This window comes from Phyllobates terribilis, unplaced genomic scaffold (assembly GCF_046119375.1).
Source record: "Phyllobates terribilis strain yellow unplaced genomic scaffold, ASM4611937v1 Scaffold_8__6_contigs__length_399053987, whole genome shotgun sequence".
In the NCBI taxonomy this organism is placed as follows: domain Eukaryota; kingdom Metazoa; phylum Chordata; class Amphibia; order Anura; family Dendrobatidae; genus Phyllobates; species Phyllobates terribilis.
The window spans coordinates 21,913,250-21,934,527 of record NW_027362768.1 but is presented as its reverse complement, the minus strand read 5'-3'; the positions used below and the strand labels follow the sequence as shown (position 1 = coordinate 21,934,527).

The 21,278-nt window shown below is 43.3% G+C and overlaps 1 protein-coding gene across 5 annotated transcripts in view; it reads left to right on the top strand.

The window, feature by feature from the left end:
- DENND1B (DENN domain containing 1B) overlaps positions 1-21,278 on the top strand; it is a 252,584-nt gene that overhangs the window by 140,480 nt on the left and 90,826 nt on the right. The window lies entirely within an intron of this gene.

Sequence of the window (21,278 nt, the reverse complement as noted above, 5' to 3'; positions counted from 1 at the left end):
TCGCTTCCCTGGGGCTCACGTGAGGTTGTTATGACACGTGACCCCTGCTCCAAATGAATGCCGGAGTCACGGTCTCCTCCTTTGGCAGCCACAACTCTCATTTCCTCTTGACTATTTATACTTCCGAAGGCGGGTACAGTGACGCCAGCACTGATTGGGCGCCGGGGTCATGTAACATAACAACCTCCCGGCACAGGAGGTGAGTATAAGTGTTTTTATTTTAACGGGGGCAAACAGAGCGAGAAGAGGTTATCCTAGAAGTGGACAACCCCTTCAACCCATAAGGTAAATGTAAATAAAATAAAAAAATCAACATGCTAGAGTTAATGTTTTTCAGTCACCTCCTTTTCACCCAAAAAATGACTTTAAAACAAAAACATCACATGTATCACAAAATGTTCTCAATAGAAATCATCAGTTCCACACACATCTCCATCGACAGAAAGAAAAATGTTATAGGCATCAGAAAGTGGCAACAGAAACCAATTTTTTTTTTCAAAGTTCTGAAATTTTTTAACCACTAAAATTTAAAAAAAATAGAAGTTTTGTAACCCCCAAAAAAGAAAAATAACATTAACAATATTACGGTTGCGCCACGCCTTCCAAAATGGAGAATAGTAAGCTGCATAAAACGTCACACTAACTGCCTATGTACGTGACAGTATCACGCAAAAAATAAAATCCAAGTTTGCGCAAACAGAACTCTATATGTCCAAAGCTGAATATGTAAATCTAATAAATATCCTCTATGATGGATGCAACAACTCTATGTGCATAAAAATTCCCCACACCTATCTGTGTCTAGACATGTAATGCAGCGTTCCTGGATGAGAAGGAACATCAAAAGGATTCACTGAATGGGGACTCACTGATTTAAGGAATAACCTTTTGGACTTTGTTCCGTGGTGCTCTAGTGTCTCTGGTGCTTCTGCCGGCTGCACTGGTTAGAGGCACTCTACATGCAAAAAAAAAAAGACTGCTGCTTCCAGCAAATGTGACGTCACTTGCTGTGGGTCTCCCCATGGCCAAAAACAATAGTCCATCATTCTATGCGTTTCGGAGGTAGCGTCCTCCTTCCTCAGGGATTACGGTCGGTCAGTGGTTCCCAGTCTTTTATAGGTGAGTGTAAATGACCTGTGGTACCAGTCAGGGTTCCTGATAGTTTATTTGTCCTCAAAAGCAAATAATTCTATCTCACTATTAAGACCAGTAGGTCTTAGAGCACACGTGTCAAACTGTGGCCAGTGGTTGGCCCTCAGAGTGATTATATTTGGCGACAGCAGAACCACCACCGCTATGTGGGGCCATTATTCTGTATGTAGGACTATGTGGGGCCCATTATACTGTGTGGAGGACTATGTGGGGCCCATTATACTGTACGGAGGACTATGTGGGGCCCATTATACGGTATAGAGAACTATGTGAGGCCCATTATTCTGTATGGAGGACTATGTGGGGCCCATTATTTTGTATGGAGGACTATGTGGGGCCCATTATTTTGTATGGAGGACTATGTGGGGGCCATTATACTGTATGGAGGTCTATGTGGGGCCATTATTCTGTATGGAGGTCTATGTGGAGCCCATTATACTGTATGGAGGACTATGTGGGGGTCATTATACTATATGGAGGACTATGTGGGGCCTATTATACTGTATGGAGGACTGTGTGCCCATTATTCTGTATGGAGGACTATGTGGGGCCCATTATTCTGTATGGAGGACTATGTGGGGCCCATAATACTGTATGGAGGACTATGTGGGGCCCATTATTTTGTATGGAGGACTATGTGGGGCCCATTATTCTGTATGGAGGACTATGTGGGGCCCATTATACTGTATGGAGGACTATGTGGGGCCCATTATACTGTATGGAGGACTGTGTGGGACCATTATACTGTATGGAGGACTGTGTGGGACCATTATACTCTATGGAGGACTATGTGGGGCCCATTATTCTGTATGGAGGGCTATGTGGGGCCCATCATTCTGTATGGAGGACTATGTGGGGCCCATTATACTGTATTGAGGACTGTGTGGGACCATTATACTGTATGGAGGACTATGTGGGGCCCATTATTTTGTATGGAGGACTGTGTGGGCCCATTATACTGTATGGAGGACTGTGTGGGGACATTATTCTGTATGGAGGACTGTGTGGGACCATTATACTGTATGGAGGACTATGTGGGGCCCATTATTTTGTATGGAGGACTATGTGGGGCCCATTATGCTGTATGGAGGACTATGTGGGGGCCCATTATCCTGTATACTGGTTGGCCCACGACTTTGTCTGAGTTTTTCATTGTGGCCCTCTGTGTGTTTGAGTTTGACATTGACATCCCTGTCTTTAGCCTTTACAGTATTTCGTTGAAAAATCCACCTTCTTTCTGCTCTTTGCACAAAAAATAACATAGTTAGGTTTTTGGAAGACTGGGAAAATTCATGTAAAAATTGGAAAATCTCCTTGTCATGGAGAGGTAAATAATCAATTTTTGTCTCTTACACCACTGTTCAGTGCTAGTATTTGCACCCTATTATATGTCATTCATCCCACTGTCCACCTGCTCGATTTATTTCATTTTCTTTCTCATAAGAAAAGGTACAGCAATAACGTTGACTTATAGTGTCTGGGTTTTAAATAGATTAAGTAAACGTTAATTAATTTTTTCTCTCTACTGTTGATCAAGAGGTCTTTTATTTCATTGGTTGTTCTAAAGCAGGATAATGAGTTTCTGGATTATTCACACATGCAGAAGCACATAAAGCCCAACGAAGAGGCTCTCACAATGGTGTCAGCCATCACCTGGGTGCACAGAGATGCTCCATTGTCAGCAGAAGAGCTTCTCTTTTAGAGTGATTCCTCTAAGCCCTCTCCTCACAATTTCAGTCTACCTTCACCTTAACATGAGCACACAATGACTTGATTCTATTCTGATTATTTGACTTTTCTCTTTACATTATCCATTAATACTCTTATGGCAGGAAATGGATGAAAGACGCCAGGGCATGGGAGCTAGAAGCCAAGATTTGCTGCAGGTGTCTTATGATTGTGTTTTTTTCTCTGACAAGTGCAGATATGAATCACTGTACATTGGAGTAAATCTTTAAAAAAAATAGTGGCGCTGTCCATAGTTGAGAAGTGCCCTCACACTTTATTGTTTTAAGGGGGGAAGGTGGGAGATTAAAGCTCCAGTCTCACGCCAGGCTGTGAATAACTCTAGTTATTCTTTTTATTTGAAGAATGTATGATTAGATTGATGTGCATGATTCCACTATTGACCCACCACTATATATTAAGATACAAAAATAGTAATAGATAAAAACATTTTTTTTTTATTTTACGTTCCTTTCCTTTTTTGACTTGTGGTATTAGTTGCTGTATTTGGTACCAAATCAATCAAAATGCTGCACGCAATTCATGAGTTTGGCACAAAGGCAGAAATTGTCAGTCTTCTTGTCTAGAACTGTTTTTGTGTCTTTTTGCACCAAGAGTCACACTTTAACGCCAAAAGCTGCAAAAATTTCTCCAGCATTTTGGCGTACTCAAATTACACCAGAGGGGGCAGGAGTTAAATTGCTCCAAATTTTGTGACATTTTAAAAAGTCGCAATTGAGGCTAGGGGCTTGTTCACACGACCATATTCTCGGTCTGAGTGCTATCCAGTGAAAAAAAACAAAAACGGATCACACTCAGACCAATGTTATTCAATGGGGCAGTGCAGATGAGCGTTTTTTTTTTACTGAATGATTCTGCTTGTGAAAATATTTTAGCATGCACATTGGATGAGACTCACTCATTCAAGTCTATGGGTGTGAGAAAAAAAATCGGATGCCATATGGAGCCACAATATAACATCTGATTTTTTTGGATACATTGCAATTCTGTAAGATACGAAATTGTAACTGGTCCTATAGATGATTAATAGCTGCTGAGTATAAGAAAGGATTGCATACACACCGCACACAGATGACAAGAAAAAAAATCATCCTACTCTTCTAGATGAAAAACTAGCCGACTTTTTTTTTATATACTGTCATGTGACCCTAGCCTTAAAGGGAATCCGTCAGTAGGTTTTTGCTAACTTATCGGAGAGCAGCCTGATGTAGGCAAAGAGAAGCTGAACACAACAATGTATCACTTAGATTCCTGGGTGCAGCCGTTCTGACACAATCAGAAGTTTCAAGATTTAGCAGCGCAGCAGAGCTGAGAAAGCTAACCCCGCCCACACCAGGCTCTGTATGTACAAAGTCTAAGTGAGCTGCTTCTCACAGGAGGGGGCGGAGTCTGACTAGCAAGCACATGCCTGCTAGTCACAGCAATGATAATGTCCTAGTGATAAAACCTTCTGTGTCAGTAAACAGCAGCACACAGCTTGACACATCATTGAATTCAGTATTTTAACCCATGCCTCATGCTGTCCTCAAATTGCATACCAAAAACTTGCTGACAAATTCCCTTTAAACATCTGGAACTGCTAGATGTTGCTCACAAAGTGGGAAAATAAGAAGAACCAGGCGAGCATATAGAAAATAGACTTAAAAAAAAAACCAAATAGAATAAAGAATTGTGTGCAGATGAAAAGGGGCACAAAATGAGACAAAAAACAGGCGTAAAGGCACTGATGAATCTGGGCCTAAGTGTAATACAGAAGGTAGTATGAGAATGGCGCTACTAGATGTTTTTTCAGAATGGAATTGTGCAACTTTTGAGCAGTCCCATAGTATATGGTGGTGCACGTCAATGTGAACGAAGCTCGCTGCGGTGGAAGCATGCACATACACAAAACGACTGTCGTCTGTATCTACCACTTGCTGTGTTTTACACTTGACATTTTACTAATTATGGAATATGGGATAAAGTTTACATATATAGGTGAGTGTTTCATAATCAATTCTTCATTCTGTTGTTTTTAATACAAATGGGTAATTGTGGGGCTATGGACTGCCTTCAAATAGAAAAGTGGGAAAGAACATTAGCAGGCAGAATATTCGGATTGGTACTCTAGGCGGCTCAATACTTAAAGCTATAGAGCTCCACGTCAGTCTCTTTAACAGCTAGCTTTTCTCTTTTTTTCAAGCAACTTGCAAAAATATCGAACCAGTTGGATTTTTGGGAACTTTCTTGTTATGGTCTCAGTACTTTTGCTGGTTACAATGCAATGCCAATGACATGCATTATGCTGCTATATAGCATTGACATACTGTTATCTTTGGCCACGTGACCTGTGTTACCGTATAACCCCAGACTTAAAGCATTAAAAATACTAAATACAAAATTCTACAAAAAAGCACATGCATTTAAAAAAAAAAAAGCCAGGTGTGAGGGAGGCTTTCGATGTGTTCATGCTTACTTCAAATTTACTTTAAGCCTCTTCTCACTGAGCATTGTTTAATTTTACCAAATGTTCAAAAACAATTGTATTATGAGCTAAAACTGTACTTAACACAAAAGATGTCAAATGATCCTTAAAGGGGTTATCTGAAGCTACTTTTTCTGTTTTTCTCATGGGGTTCAGAACTGACTGGCAGGTAGTTGCTAACTACCTGCCTGTCCTGCCCGGCATCGGCTCATAGTGGTCACAGACTGGTCCTACTGGCAGTTCTGCTGCTTCACATCAGCAGAGCAGCTCATCCTCTTTTGGGCTGCTCTGTTAATGGGACCTGACTGCCGATGTCATGTTGATTGCCAGCAGGCTCCCCCCCGCAGTTAGGCAGCGGGGAGCCCAATCAGCTGACATCGGCAGTCACCTCCTATCAGTAGAGCAGAGCGTAAGAGAAGCAGCTGCTCTGTAGATGAGACATCACCGGAAGCTGCAGAATCGGTGGCTGGAACAGTCCATGACCAGTCTGAGCCAGTAGAGATCAGCATTGGGTACAACAGGCAGGTGCTTAGCAACTACTTGCCTGTAAGTTCTTAGGCCCATAAGAAACAAATAAAATAGTCCTGGATATTCCCTTTAAAGGTTTATTCAGTTACAAAATAAAATTGGAGAACAGCTTAATTATAAAACAATATCTTACCTATCTACTGCCACTCTGATTCCCATTCCTCACAGATACCCTACTAGTCTGTACTTCCCGCTCCTGTGACAAATTTCCAACATGGACACATGACCACTGTAGCCAATCACTGAACAGACAACCAGAGATGAGGAATAAATTAGAGCGGAATTGAATTGTATTCGAATTTTTAAAAAATCCACATTCAGCCAAATGCAGATTTTTCTTTGTAATTCGTTGGCTGCCATTTTTCTGAACCATAATATCCATCAAAAACTAAAAAAAACAATCTTTATACTCACTTTACTGCTCTCCTCTCCAGCCCCTTCACTACTCACTGCCATGCCACCCGTCCGTTCTTTGTCACACCTTCTGATTCCCCACTGCTCGCGCTGGAATCTTCAGGCATCTCAAGCAGTTCTGGGACTTTCTGCTTTCATGGGGCGAACAGGATGGTGATGGCGCACGTCATGACTTCATGATGCCGTGATCTCCTGCGCACTTATGCAGCACCCTCCAGGCCATACAAAAGCTGGAAATCCTGCATGGCGTGAGAGGCCTGGGAATTTCAGCACGAGCATCAAGGGACAGCAGCTGCAATGGGGACTGAATAGATGGAAGTGAATAACTGAGGGGCCGCAGATGTGAGTGGTAAGGTGAGTATAAGGATTTCTTTATTTTACATACTACTTGTATTATGCCCTGGGATCTGTAAAGATCCCCAGAGAATAATAAGAGACGTGAAACTCCTGGTGAAATCCATGCAAACAGGTGAATTCAAATTTTGCCTGATCCACTCTATAGATAACCCCCTTAAAGAATCACTCACTTCAAAATGTTTCTACTCTTACTATATTGCAATCATCATATTAAATAGCACTGCTTGCTTACAGTTGCTCATTTTGCCTTTCTACCCAGTTATTTCTTCTCTTTTCCATTAGGTCTATGACATCACATGATTAGGATTAACTGAATCTTTCTAAGCTGTATGTAGAAACAGGAGGTCAATTTTCCCTGTATGAATCACAAGTCACTGCAAAAGTCCCTGGCAGGGGAAGGAGAGGAGCAGCGGAGTCAGGAGTTGAAGAGGGGGATGATAAATGCAAGGACAAGAGACTTCCTGTTTCTACATAGAGCAGAGAAAAGAGAAGAATACACTGGGTAGAAAGGTAAAATGAGTAATTGTACATAGATAAGTACACAGTGCTATATAATATGATGACTGCAGTATATTAAGAGGATAAAAACTATGATGGAAGGAGGAGTGCTTCTTTAATGCGATGATCCACTTATCTGCTTTTATAGAGTAATTTTGAGAAGGCAGCACAGATCCTGCAATTCCTTGTTTCTGTAAACTTTTCAATTTTACAAGGCTTTTTTGGGAGTTGCGCTTGAAGCACAACACTATGATTTAACACTTGTCCATTTTGCACAGTTTTGCCCTCTGAAACGCTGTTTTTGTCTCTTTCCCCTTTGAGAAGCATTGTTCAGTAAGCGGTGAGCATCTTGCCAGAGTAGATTGAGGCATTCCTGTGGCAGAAAAGATATTTCAATAGTAGTATGGGAAAACAAAATGTTAAATAGCTTATGAAATTGTAGTTTGAAGGTTATTTTTGAAGCTAAAGTATTTTTCACCCTTATATATATGTTTTTTTTAATATTGTTCTTAGGAATGATATATGAATAATATTACAAACTATTTCTCCAAGATAAATATGTACACAGTTAAAATAATAGGTTTTAGGGCACAGTGTTACTATGCGTCCTCTAGCTGTGTTTGGTAATATCTCAATGGTATTGACAGCAGTCTATGATAAACCGGGGAAGCAGAAAGACTTTCTGTAAGACAAATATTTCTGCTGGCGTCTTCCTGGTGCAGCAAGCATGCCATTTTTCTCTCCCAATGCATTCCATCAGAAGGAGTAAGTTGTGTTTATCTGGAAGAAGGGAGGTCATATGTTTCACCTTCACAGGCTGCCAGCCTTCGAGGGCAATGTTTTATCAAAACTAGAAAGGCTAATTATTAGAAAAAATACAATAAAGAAAGGAAAATAAGACCACACTCTGCCGTCCTCCCACACTTCACTGTAGGACTATTTCTGTTTTACTTTTTATGTAAGCAACTATAAATCTACAAGATAGAGTTTACAGAAGAAGCTCAAAGGGTCAAACTTAACCCATTAGAACCAGACTAACTAAATATTGAGATATGTCTTGCTAAATGCTCAAAAAACGTTATTACCTTTACATGTAAATATTGTTGGTAGCCTTTCAGATTTGATATAAAGTAACAGTATAAGAATTCCTAACTTATTTAAATGTTCTTTATCTTTTCTATACTATCATGGGCTTTGATTGTTTGTGTAGAGTTCTGCCATCTTAAGCTGGACATACAGATTAGATTGCTGGCGGCCGAACAATGCCTAGGCTGATCATTCTGCCGACAGCCCTCTCAGCCGATTGTCCCATACACCGGAGCTCACGTTCGGCTGAAAGCTCCTGTGTTCTCTACGAGTCAGCATCCATCTGACATGTGGGCTGGCAGCTTATCTCCGGGAAAACAATGTGATCGGCAGTTGGCCAGCGTCCCCATACACACAGTAGACCTTTGGTTGAACCTGTTGATATCAGCAGTTTCGGCCAACATTAATCTAATGCAGTGTTCCCCAACTCCGGTCCTCAAGAGGCACCAATAGGTCATGTTTTCATGATTTCCTTAGTATTGCCAAGGGGATAAAACGCATGTCTGTCCAGGTGATGCAATTATCACCTCTGCAATACTAAGGAAATCCTGAAAACATGACCTGTTGATGGCTCCTGAGAACCGGAGTTGAGGAACCCTGATCTGATGCTATGGGGGCCTTAAAGAGGTTTTCCCATTAACAAAGTACGTTTTAATTAATACATCATGGAATGAAAATAAGTTCTGCAACTGGATGTGTAAAAAAAAAAATAATAATTTTTCTGTGCTGAGATAATCTTATAAATGTGCTCCTGCTGTGTACTGTGTATTGGCTTTGTCTGACTGTGCAGGAACATGCGTAAGTCGTGTACCGGGAGTGTTCTTCAGGACACTGCGGAGCCACGGGCGAGAAAACCAACTCTTACACAGTTTGATCCCAAAAGAACTATTTTACTTATTTAAGTGTATATTTTCAACCAGACAATACAAAACATTTAAACATTATGCAAACATTACGTACAGGCTAGCCAGCGGTACAACACTGAGGTTTTACAATCTTACAAATATTTCCTCTATTTCCCCAACCAAATTTCCCTTTTCCTTTCCGTAGTGTTTACAGAGGAACAGTCCGTCCTCAACTGTATCAACAGTACCCAAAACAAACTACGGTGATGGCCGTTTAGTCGTACGCAGTTTAATAACTGTCCAGTACTAAAATGCTGTGCAGAAACTTTCCCCTGTAACAAAATGAAGTTCAAGTATGGTCCGGAGTCCGTTGTGTGCCGTGTCGGTATCTCAAAGTGGATTGGGATTTTCTTAGTTATTAAACCAGCATAAACCGTGGCAGCGAATCCGAAAGTTCTGGACGCCAGTATTAGCAACAAACGTGTGAAGCAGTTAATATACCTAACTAATTAATTACAGGCTATATCTTAGCCTTAAATATTTTGGCGCCAAAATGTTATACTATGTGTGAACAGTTACTCACTGCGGGGCCCCATCAACAGGTGAGCGGTACCATTGATGCTTGTAGCTTAATTTCTCAGTGGTGTCCAACACCTCTTCACTGTCGGTCCCGGCCTTTATCGTCTCTGGACAGCGTTTCTGACAAGAATGTCCTCAAACATGGACAGGTTCCGGTTGTGAGCAAGCTCAGCTCCAATATGCCGCTTCTCTGGTGTCAATGGGGTGTTCTCACAAGCAGATGCTGCTGAATTCTCTTCCAGCGCTTTCTCTTCTGTTCAGGACATATTCCAGACTACCCCCAAGATGACCGCTCCACTTATTCCTGTCACGTACTTTTCAACTGTCCTCTGGGAATTCCCCTGAGCACATTAACTAAGCCCCTCCCACACTGGAGCTAGACCAATCACCAACTCTCCTTTGGTTTCTGGGCAAATTTCACCGTTACTACCCTCTAACAGCATGCACTGGACGCCCTATTATCAATACATTAACTGTTTATTCTCCTTATATAATCATGTAATATAATGCATTTTAAATCATTCACAGAGTTATAACCTTACATCAAAATATATATACAGTCTATCAACAAGTACAGTGTGGATACAGATTTACACAATCATATCATTCTGGTGAACCAACACACATCTCACACACCACCCTACTAGCGGTTGACGTCCTCGGCAACCCTCCCCATACAAATTCATCTTGCACATAACGCTGTGGAGGTACACCAGCATTGGACATAGCTGTCCTGCACAGAGTTGTCGGATCAGACACAGTGGGTATGTACGTCGGAGAAGGAGCTACCAGTTGCACAACTTCTTCCCTGGGTGGTAGCCCAGCAACCTCTGGAGGCGGCGTAGGTGCTGGGACCGAAACTATCCACCACCCCTTCTCCACGAGAGGTTCTGTCATTCTCAAGGTAGGAGCAGATACCTCCTCCGCAACCATAGGCTCCTCAAAAGTGCAGCGCCTCAACATGTTACGGTGCAGATTCTGCGAGGGTCCCCCTGTCCCTTCTGGCTCTACCTCATAGACCAGAATGGTTGGGTCCACTCTCCTTTTCACCATATACAGGACGGCCTACCATTACCATCGCCCATCTAACTTCCCAGATGGCCTCTTGGCCCTGACTATTACCTAGTCACCAGGAGCATACTCATCCTTCTGCTCGGGCCCTGGGTTAGGGTGCACCACTTGTCTCAGGCACTCCCCCCACAACCTTGTGCACTGCTCTCAGCCGGCGGCAGTGCTCTTGCTCCCATGCAGAGGTATCTCTCGGCGGTGGCCACATTGGATCGGGCATGTGGAGATCCTCTATCTCCCTGCCTGCTCTCCCGAACATGAGCATACGTCAGGAGTAACCAGTGGTGCTGTGTACCCTGTTGTTATAGGCCCACATCAGTTTGGGTAAGTATTCCGACCACCGAGCCTTTTGTCTATCCTCCAGAGTCCACAGCATTGGAAGCAGACTGCGGTTAAACCGTTCACACGCCCCATTCCCTTGGGGGTGATATGAGGTTGTGCGGGAACGCTCAATGCCTTAAAGCTGATACTGCTCTGTCATCAGGGTGCCCTGGAAGCATGCTCCCTGATCTGAATGAATTCTCTGTGGACAACCGAATACTTGTATAAAGTGTTTGGAAACCGCCTCTCGGCTGACTCTGCTGTCTGATCCCTGGTGGGTACAGCCACCGCATATTTTGTGAAATGACCTGTCATGACCAGACAGTATGAGTGTTCCGAGACAGAATACCCAATTTGTACATAATCAATCATCAGGATCTCTAGGCGCGCAGACATTCGAATGGTCTGGACAGGGGCCTGCTGTTCAGAACTCTTACTCAGTTTGACACAACAGCCCCTGGGTAACAATCTACTTATCCTACTGCCTCAGCAGCTTCTGGCCTTCTGGGGACAGGCGAGCTTGCTCTTCCGTCCGTGGCCAGACCTTGATCCAGACCATCTCTTTCACTCTCCGTAGGTCTGGACAGTCATCCTGAATATTTCCCCAATCAGCCAAAGTCTTCCCTAACACCATCGGCATCCCAGAAGCCACCCCACTTGAATGTGTCAAGTTTTGGAATGTAGGTAACCGGCTTAAATTGAGGTTTCAGTGTTCTCCAGCTCTTTATCAACATCCTGGATCGTCGATCCTACTGGAACTCAGGAGAGTGCATCAGCATTACCGTTCTCTCTTCCTGATCAGAACCAGATGCAATATTGGTACTTGGAAATGCGAGCCATCCACCTTTGTTCAAGAGCCCCCAATTTAGCATTTTCCAGGTGCGCTAATGGATTATTGTCCGTCATTACAGTCACTTCGGCACCTGTCAGATACTCTGCAAATTTTTTGGTCATTGCCCACACTAGTGCCAAAAGCTCCAACTTAAAGGAGCTATAGTTGTCAGGGTTGCGCTCCGACTCTCCCAGAGTAGACTCCCTTCAGTGTACAACAAAAATGGAGTATCGAACTGCGAATATGCCAGGACTGGAGCACTGGTCAAGGCCTTCTTCAATGCTTTAAAGGCCTCATGCTGCTGTGGTCCCCAATTGATGGGTCGAGTCTTGGGCCCCCCCCCGTCATACCCCTCAGTAGCTCGTTTAGTGGGCCAGCCAAATGGGCGAACTTGGGTATAAACCTTCTACAGTCATGGCCAAAAGTATTGAGAATGAGACAAATAGTAATTTTTCCAAAGTTTACTGCTTCATTTTTTGTAATGGCAATTTGCATATACTCCTGAATGTCAAAGAGTGATCAGCTTAACAGCAATTACTGTACTTGCAAAGTCAATATTTGCCCAGAAAATGAACTTTAACCCCCAAAACACATTTCAACATCATTGCAGTCCTGCCTTAAAAGGAGCAGCTAACATCGTTTTAGTGATTGATCCATTAACACAGGTGTGGGTGTTGATAAGGACAGGGCTGGCGATCAATCAGTCATGATTAAGTAAGAATGACATCACTGGACACTTTAAAAGGAGACTGGTTCTTGGTATCATTGTTTCTCTTCAGTTAACCATGGTTATCTCTAAAGAAACACGTGCAGCCATCATTGCACTGCACAAAAATGGCCTAACAGGGAAGAGTATCGCAGCTACAAAGATTGCACCTCAGTCAACAATCTATCGCATCATCAAGAACTTCAAGGAGAGAGCTTCCATTGTTGTCAAAAAGGCTCCAGGGTGCCCAAGAAAGAACAACAAGCGCCAGGACCGTATCTTAAAACTGTTTCAGCTGCGGGATCGGACTACCAGCAGTGCCGAGCTTGCTCAGGAATGGCAGCAGGCTGGTGTGAGTGCTTCTGCACGCACTGTGAGGCGGAGACTCTTTGAGCAAGGGCTGGTTTCAAGGAGGGCAGCAAAGAAGCCACTTCTCTCCAGAAAAAACATCAGGGACCGACTGATATTCTGCAAAAGGTACAGGGAGTGGACTGCTGAGGACTGGGGCAAAGTCATTTTCTCTGATGAATCCCCTTTTCGATTGTTTGGGACATCTGGAAAACAGCTTATTCGGAGAAGAAGAGGTGAACGCTACCACCAGTCTTGTCTCATGCCAACTGTAAAGCATCCTGAAACCATTCATGTGTGGGGTTGCTTCTCAGCCAAGGGAATCGGCTCACTAACAGTCTTGCCTAAAAGCACAGCCATGAATAAAGAATGGTACCAGAATGTCCTCCAAGAGTAACTTCTCCCAACCGTCCAAGAGCAGTTTGGCGCCCAACAATGCCTTTTCCAGCATGATGGAGCACCTTGCCATAAAGCAAAGGTGATAACTAAATGGCTCATGGAACAAAACATAGAGATTTTGGGTCCATGGCCTGGAAACTCCCCAGATCTTAATCCCATTGAGAACTTGTGGTCAATCATCAAGAGACGGGTGGACAAACAAAAACCAACAAATTCTGGCAAAATGCAAGCATTGATTATGCAAGAATGGACTGCTATCAGTCAGGATTTGGTCCAAAAGTTGATTGAGAGCATGCCAGGGAGAATTACAGAGGTCTTGAAGAAGAAGGGGCAACACTGCAAATATTGACTTGCTGCATTAACTCATTCTAACTGTCAATATAACCTATTGGTACTCATAATATGATTGCAATTATATTTCTGTATGTGATATAAACATCAGACAAACACTAATAAAAACCAGAGGCCAGCAGATCATGTGAAAATATAATTTTGGTGTCATTCTCAAAACTTTTGGCCATGACTGTATAGTGTCCGGCCAGATCTAGGAAGGCCCGCAATTCCCGGAGGGTATTCGGCCGAGGCCACTTTTGGACTGCTTCTACCATGCTGGTAGCCGGCTGCACCCCCACTGGGATGATCAACGTCCCAAGTATTCTATCCGATGTTGAAACATTTGTCACTTACTGGGTTTGATCTTGAGGCCGTGATCTCGCAACTGCCTCAGGACTTGTCGCAGCTTCTGCAAGTGATCTTCAAAGGAGGCCCCAAGCACCACAACATCGTCCATGTATATCAATACTGACTCGAAGTTCAGGTCACCCAAACAATGCTCCATCAACCGTTGGAATGTCCCTGGGGCAATAGACAGGCCAAACGGCATCCTGTTAAACTCGTAGAGTCCCATGGGTAAGATGAAGGCCGATTTTGCCTTGTCCTTCTCAGCCATCAGTACCTGCCAGTACCCACTGGCCATGTCAAGAGTTGAGAAGAACTTCGCACTACTCAGGGTGGATAACAACTTTTCGATCTGCGGAAGAGGGAAGGCATCTCGGACTGTCTAGGCATTCAATCTTCGGTAATCCACACAGAACCAGAAGGACCCGTCTTTCTTCCGCACCATGACCACTGGAGCTGCCCAAGGGCTTGGACTCTCCTGGATCACCTGATTGTCTAACTTGCTTGCCACCATATCTTTCACCTCCTGATCCATCTTCAGGGGAATTTGCCAGTATCTTTCTCGAATTGGCGCAGCATTACCGGTAGGGATTTCATATTCAATGGTGATAGCACATCCGAAGTCTTCATCATGTCTTGAGAACGCTTCCTGAAATTCCCACAGAGTTTCTTCGAGAAGCTTTTGTTGTCCCGAAGTCAAGGTCCGGCGGTCCACCCCCATCAGGTCCATTGTCGCCAGCCCATTCCACTCCACTGTTGGAGCTAGCCTTCGTTGGACGTCTATGGCATAAGTCCAGGCCGACCTCCTATCCGGCTGTAACGTGAAGTCTCTTCTAGGCAGGACTTTTCCATCAGACACATAGACTTTGGCTAGCAGGGTACCTCCGGAGACGGTTAACTCGCTGTCTGAAACATTAATACAACGTACGGGCCCACATCTGTCTTTCACAGTGGCGAGGGCCCAAGCTACCAGGGGTCTGTCCGACGTCTCTTCCTGAGTAACGGGCTCGATCTGAACCTCCAGTCCACTTAGTTGCCTTGTTCCCACCGGCAGCATCAATATCCTTCCCTGCCGTGGCGGAATTTTCACCAAAGTCTTTGACGACACTCTCACTCATCCATCAGGCTGACCGCAGCCAACAATCATGAGATATACGTGCAAGTAATAGTCTGGATGCAAGTCCGGTTGTTCGCACACGACATTGGCAAGAAGGGGATCGTGCTTGTAGACCATCCACCCCTGGATGTGACGCTGGGCATGAACATACTGAGGGATCTAGACCACCATCTCTATGCCAGAGAAGGTCCTAAATATTGGCAGCGGGCCACCATGCTGTATAGCACAGCGGTTCCAGCTGTTGACTAATGTTTGCAGAATGTTTAACTGTTTTGTATTGTCTGGGTGAAAATATACACTTAAATAAGTAAAATAGTTCTTTTGGGATCAAACTGTATAAGAGTTGGTTTTCTCGCCCATGACTCCGCCGTGTCCTGAAGAACACTCCCGGCACAGGACTTACAACTTGGCGTTGTCGGCAGGAATCTCCTCAAACTTGGACAGGTTCTGGTCGTGAGCGAGCTCAGCTCCAATGCCCCGTTTGTCTGGTGTCAATGGTGTGTTCTCACAAGCAGATGCTGCTGAATGCCCTTCCAGCGTGTCCTCTTCTGTTCAGGACTTATTCCAGACTACCCCCAAGATGTCCGCTCCACTTATTCCTGTCACGTACTTTTCAACTGTCCACTGGGAATTCCCCTGAGCACATTAACTAAGCCCCTCCCACACTGAAGCTAGACCAATCACCAACTCTCCTTTGGTTGCTGGGCAAATTTCACCGTTACTACCCACTATCCGCATGCACTGAACTCCCTATCATCAATACATTAACTGTTTATTCTTCTTATATAATCATGTAATAGAATGCATTTTAAATCATTCACAGAGTTAAAATCTTACATCAAAATATATATACAGTCTTTCAACAAGTACAGTGTTATACTGGTGTGGATACAGATTTACACAATCATATTACTCTGGTGAACCGACATACATCTCACACATGGTCTGATCATACCACAGCTCCTGGGCAGGGGAGGAAGCAAAAGAGTATACAGACATTACAGCAGGATATCACAGCTGATTCTTTCTGTGAGGTAAAACATTTCATTGCCGGTTTTTAAGCAATATTTTTCCTCAAAGAAAGAATAATTTGCAATTCCATGCTGTGCTGTCTGTATACTCTTTTGCTTCCTCACCTGCCCAGGAGCTGTGGTATAATTAAACCATGTTCCTGCATGGTCAGACACAGCCATTGCACAGTACACAGCAGGGGCATATTTATAAGATTATCTCAGCACAGGAACATTTTTTTAAACACATCCAATTGTGGAACCTAGTATTATTCAAAAATCGATTGATTAAAATTAACTTTGTTCGTGGGAAAACAAGACTCCAGACTTGTAGCCTATGGCTGAACAACCCCTTTAACTAACATATATCTTTTTTATCAGACTTTTACATATGCACTGATACTACGTATGTTTTTTATATATATCTGAATGAATGAAATATTCTCATTGAATACTTTGTTCTGTACAAAGTTGAATGTGCTGACAACAAAATCACACAAAAATCATCAATGGAAATAAAATTTATTAACCAATGGAGGCCTGGATTTGGAGTCACCCCCAAAATTAAAGTGGAAAAACACACTACAGGCTGATCCAGCTTTGATGTAATGTCCTTAAAACAAGTCAAAATGAGGGTAAGTATTGTGCGTGGCCTCCACGTGCCTGTATGACCTCCCTACAACGCCTGGGCATGCTCCTGATGAGGTTGCGGATGGTCTCCTGTGGGATCTCCTCCCAGACCTGGACTAAAGCATCCACCAACTCCTGGACAGTCTGTGGTGCAACGTGACGTTGGTGGATGGAGCGAGGCATGAAGTCCCAGATGTGCTCAATCGGATTTAGGTCTGAGGAACGGGCGGGCCAGTCCATAGCTTCAATGCCTTCATCTTGCAGGAACCCAAGGCCAACCGCACCAGCATATGGTCTCACAAGGGGTCTGAGGATCTCATCTCGGTACCTATTGGCAGTCAGGCTACCTCTGGCAAGCACATGGAGGGCTGTGCGGCCCTCCAAAGAAATGCCACCCCACACCATTGCTGACCCACTGCCAAACCAGTCATGCTGAAGGATGTTGCAGGCAGCAGATCGCTCTCCACGGCATCTCCAGACTCTGTCACGTCTGTCACATGTGCTCAGTGTGAACCTGCTTTCGTCTATGAAGTGCACAGGGCACCAGTGGCGACTTTGCCAATCCTGGTGTTCTGTGGCAAATGCCAAGCATCCTGCACTGTGTTGGACTGTGAGCACAACCCCCATCTGTGGATGTCGGGCCCTCATACCACCTTCATGGAGTCGGTTTCTAACCATTTGTGCAGACACATGCCCATTTGTGGCCTGCTGGAGGTCATTTTGCAGGGCTCTGGCAGTGCTCCTCCTGTTCCTCCTTGCATAAAGGCGGAGGTAGCAGTCCTGCTGCTGGGTTGTTGCCCTCCTATGGCCCCCTCCTCGTCTCCTGGTGTACTGGCCTGTCTCCTGGTAGCGCCTCCAGCCTCTGCACACTACGCTGACAGACACAGCAAACCTTCTTGCTACAGCTCGCATTGATGTGCCATCCTGGATGAGCTGCACTACCTGAGCAACTTCTGTGGGTTGTAGAGTCCGTCTCATGCTACCACGAGTGTGAAAGCACAACCAACATTCAAAAGTGACCAAAACATCAGCCAGAAAGCATTGGTACTGAGATGTGGTCTGTGGACCCCACCTGCAGAACCACTCCTTTATTGAGGGTGTCTTGATAATTGCCAATAATTTCCATCTATTGTCTATTCCATTTGCACAACAGCATGTGAAATTGATTGTCAATCAGTGTTGCTTCCTAAGTGGACAGTTTGATTTCACAGAAGTTTGATTTACTTGGAGTTATATTCTGTTGTTTAAGTGTTCCCTTTATTTTTTTGAGCAGTGTGTGTGTATATATATATATATGTTGTGTGTATGTATGTATATGTATGTATCTTTATTGTTAATGGGGGGAAAAAAGGAGTGGTTTGAATTTTTATGGTTTTTTTTTTATAGTTTATTTAATTTTTTACTTTTTTTTTAGTCCCCTTAGGGGACTTGAACCTGATCGCCGGTACTATATTCTAAAAAATAAATAATAAATAATAAAAATGAAAGTCTCCTATAAACACCATCTAGAGGCTGGGTTTCAATGGAGCACCATCATGGCAGGCATAAGTGTTTTCAGCAGTCCTCCGGCTGCCATGTCAGCCCATCGGCACACCTTGTTGCAGGGGGCCGATGGGCGATTGGAACAGCATGCCTCCGGGCCTGTAAATGTTGCAGTCAAAGATCAACAGCAGAATTTAAGAGATTAACATCAAAGGGCGGTGCTTAGCTCCACAAACTGCTGTTAGAAGCAGATGATGGCTGAATAACGCAGTCATCGTCTTCCAGGAGAGGGCCAGGCTTGCTTTTGAGCTCGCTTCATACACCCGCCCCTGACTTGTACTGTATTTGTACGGTGCTCATTGACTTAGGGTTAAATAAGTTCTCTGATTTACAAAGCCCACTTAATATATTCTATTAGATGGGGGTCTTATGGTCAGGATTGTAATCCTTTTTGCTTGTGTGAAGAGGGCTTGCAAAAATCATCTATCACTGTGGAGGACCTACCCTGTCCTGCATTACAAATATAATTTGTTTTGAATGTGAACTGGGTAATGCTCAATTTTACCCAGTGGAGGCGCTGCAGGGACATTGAAATTTACAGCTGATTTCTGAGAGTCCAAACATTTCAGTTAATTAACTTCTTACCAAGGGATTCTTCTAACAAGTATCAATTACCTATTTCCATTAAGGCAACTGATCGAAACCATCAAAAGTCAACCAACTCAGGCATTTTGAGCTTTCCAAAAATTGTTGTCTTTCGATTTACTTAATGTTGGGAATATATCACCATTAAGGAGTATTTCCATCTGCTATTGTTACGGCATATTGGTAAAATATGACACATTTGGCCAGCCAAACCAAAACTCACACTTTGCACTGACGAGGGGCAGTACCCCGAAACACAGTGTCTGCAAATTGAGTTTCTGGTCTTGGCTTTTTATCCTTAGGCATGTGATAAGGCTCGTTAAAGGGTCACTATTCACTTTTAGGATTGCTACTTCCTGTAGGTGGCACTAGAGTTCTAGTCCTCTTCCTCTCTGAAGAGACAATTTGCATATTTCCCAGAGGAGCATTGCAGCTTTAAAAGTCTCCACCTGACGTGCTTAACACGTCACTCTCTGCAAGGTGAAATATTACCCCTAGATTAGAATACTTTATAACACCAGCTTGAAAAATGTTTTTAAAATCCGAAATGTTGGCCTACTGAAATGTATGTTCAGTAAATGCACTCAATACTTTGTCGGGGCTACTTTTGCATCAATTACTGCATCAATGCGGCGTGGCATGGAGGCAATCAGCCTGTGCCACTGCTGAGGTGTTATGGAAGCCCAGCTTGCTTTGATAGCAGCCTTCAGCTCGTCTGCATTGTTGGGTCTGGTGTCTCTCATCTTCCTCTTTGGGGTTAAGGTCAGACGAGTTTGCTGGCCAATCAAGCACAGTGATACTGCTGTTTTTACACCAGGTATTGGTACTTTTGTCAGTGTGGACAGGTGCCAAGTCCTGCTGCAGAATGAAATTTCCATCTCCAAAAAGCTTGTCGGCAGAGGGAAGCATGAAGTGCTGTAAAATTTCCTGGTAGACGGCTGCGCTGACTTTGGACTTGATAAAACACAGTGGACCTACACCAGCAGATGACATGGCTCCCCAAACCATCACTGATTGCGGAAACTTCACACTAGACCTTAAGCAGCTTGGATTGTGGCCTCTCCACTCTTCCTCCAGACTTTGGGACCTTGATTTCCAAATGAAAATTGGAACTCTGGGACCTTGTGGAGTGTGTCAATGACTGCCTTCTGGACATCTGTCAAGTCAGAAGTCTTCCCCATGATTGTGGAGCCTACTGAAACAGACTAAGGGACCTTTTTTAATGCTTAGGAAACCTTTGCCGGTGTTTTTTGTTAATTATTTTAATTTACTGAGATAATGACTTTTGTGTTTTCATTGGCTGTAAGCCATAATCATCAACATTAACAGAAATAAACACTTGAATTAGATCACTCTGTTTGTAATGACTCTATATAATATGAATTTCACTTTTTGTATTGAAGAACTGAAATAAATTAACTTTTTGATGATATTCTAATTTTGTGAGATGCACCTGTATATGTGTCTTTCTGTCGGAAGATACTCATTAAAATGAGTATTTTATTCATATAAATCACCTAATTCTTTGCGTAGGAGTTCAGAGGGCGGTTCTAGTCAATGATTGACAGCCTTTCCCATATAACTATGCATACATATAGCTTTCAATCACCAAATAGGACCTCTCACTGCAAGCATAAAAAGCTAGGAATTAAATGAATAAAGCTATACTGAGGCTTTTTGCACAAATTTTATATATCAATCTGCTCAGCTTCTCCTGCTTTATAACATGCTGCTCACAGATAGGGGTGCATGTACAACTTGACAGCTTCCCTTTAAATATTAAAAGGGTATTTTCATCTTATAAACTGATGACATATTTCTAGGATATGCCTTCCCTTTATGATCATAAGGATCTGACCTCTGGGATCCCTTCAAGCAGTACTCCATGTTAGGTAATCATCATGGTATTATTTTTTTATCTTTAAATGGGAACTGTCATTTCAACAAGTTTTGCATAAATTCACAGTAGGTGAATGTAAGAAGTTTGTAAAATGTATCATCAAAGAAATATGCTTCTTTCCCCACTAATGAGACACCTCTTCCCCTCTCACCTGTCTACTGAACCCACCATCCAAAAAAAAAATAGATCAACTCCCTATTGCTCAAAACAAGAAGACTGACCGTTCACTGAGGTGTCAGTTTACACCTCTTGTTATACTCTATGAAGAAGGGAGAGAGAGAAGGAGTAAAGAACCAAGTGAGAAAACAGACAGAGGGAGACACAGAAATATCATGCTGAGCTTTGTACCAAATGTTTTAGTTCATCTGAGAGCTGTATTCACATATACAGTATTCAGTGCTGCAGTATAATGTCTTCCATGCTGCTGCTTCTATCTGTATACTAATGAATAAATGGCAGAAATAGCTCATGTT